Raw genomic sequence first — 1,373 nt, forward strand, 5'->3', positions numbered from 1 at the left:
TACTACCACCAGCTACACCTCCCTTAAGGTCATCAACTTCACAGCCAGGTTTGTTGACATCAAAAGATCTAATAACAATAAGCCGGGGCTCTGAAGTAAAGTCTCTTGGGGATACTGGAATTTTCTTTACTATGTACTGACAAACAACTTCAATATTGTATTTCAGCTGAGCCGAAATTGGCATAATGGGAGCTCCCTCTGCTACTGTACCTTGGACAAATGCAAGGATCTGTTTGTATTGTTCTTTAGCCTGACTTTCTTTTACCAAATCAATTTTATTTTGTAGAATCAAATTATGCTTCAGTTTCATGATCTCTATAGCAGCCAGGTGTTCAGACGTCTGAGGCTGAGGACAAGATTCATTACCAGCTATCAACAGAAGAGCTGCATCCATCACTGCTGCACCATTCAGCATAGTAGCCATCAAAATATCGTGGCCAGGACAGTCAACAAAGGAAACATGTCTGACTGATTTGAAGTTCCCTTTTGTCCCTGCAATGTCTGTAGGAAACTCATCAGGTATACTGCTCCCACAAGATCTATAACATTCTGGCTGAGGGCAACTTGGGTCATCAAGTTTATAAATCTTAGCATTAGCATATCCAAGCTTGATTGTAATATTTCTTTCTAGTTCATTTTTGAACCTGATGGAGTGAACTCCAGAAATAGCTTTGACGACTGTGGATTTCCTATGAGCTACATGACCCATTGTACCCATATTAATTGTGGCTTGTCTGCTGATAACTTCATGTGAAAGTAGCGTCAACTTGGTAACATCCAACGTGGTGAGATCCTGATGCGAAAGACGTGGCTGCCCCAGAGTCACTCCAGCTTCTTCACCCGCCATGTTGCCGGAAGAGCTACTTGCTTGATTTTTTAAAGTTTGCCTAGGAGTGAGGGTTTCACCCAGGCCCTGGTAGAGGCAGGGAACATCCTTAAACATCGTTGCCTTGCTGTCTACTTAGCAAATAAAGAATGACATTTTCATGTGGCCTAATCAGAAGAGTTGGTCACACTTATAACTAGGACTGGCTTACAGAGAAGTAGGGGATGGTAAGGGCTGAAGGAACTCATTGAGAACAGAGATATGCCTCTGTTTCTTTATCATCCAACCATCAATCCATCCCCTCTTTCAGTAATTATAGTGTACTGATCTCAGACCCAGACAAGAACCATTCTACATGTTTTATACATATTAACTAATTTAATTCTTACAGTTACTATAAGGGTAAATACTGTTAACATCCCCAGTTTATAAATGAGAAAACATATGGCCGGGCATAGCAGCTGACACCTGTAATCCCAGCACTTTGGGAGGCCAAGGTGGGTGGATCACCTAAGGTCAGGAGTTGGAGACTAGCCTGGCCAACATG

At 42.2% G+C, this 1,373-nt stretch overlaps 1 pseudogene across 1 annotated transcript in view; it reads right to left on the reverse strand.

Annotated features, from left to right (window-relative positions):
• The window catches only part of LOC105544567, a 2,058-nt pseudogene extending 1,205 nt beyond the window's left edge, over positions 1-853 (reverse strand). The window contains exon 1 of the transcript XR_001006785.1: positions 7-853. The product of XR_001006785.1 is annotated as a eukaryotic translation initiation factor 2 subunit 3 pseudogene (transcript). The remainder of the gene's footprint in view (positions 1-6) is intronic.
• Between the last annotated feature and the right edge of the window lie 520 nt (positions 854-1,373).

Source organism: Mandrillus leucophaeus, unplaced genomic scaffold (assembly GCF_000951045.1).
Source record: "Mandrillus leucophaeus isolate KB7577 unplaced genomic scaffold, Mleu.le_1.0 Scaffold300, whole genome shotgun sequence".
Classification (NCBI taxonomy): Eukaryota; Metazoa; Chordata; class Mammalia; order Primates; family Cercopithecidae; genus Mandrillus; species Mandrillus leucophaeus.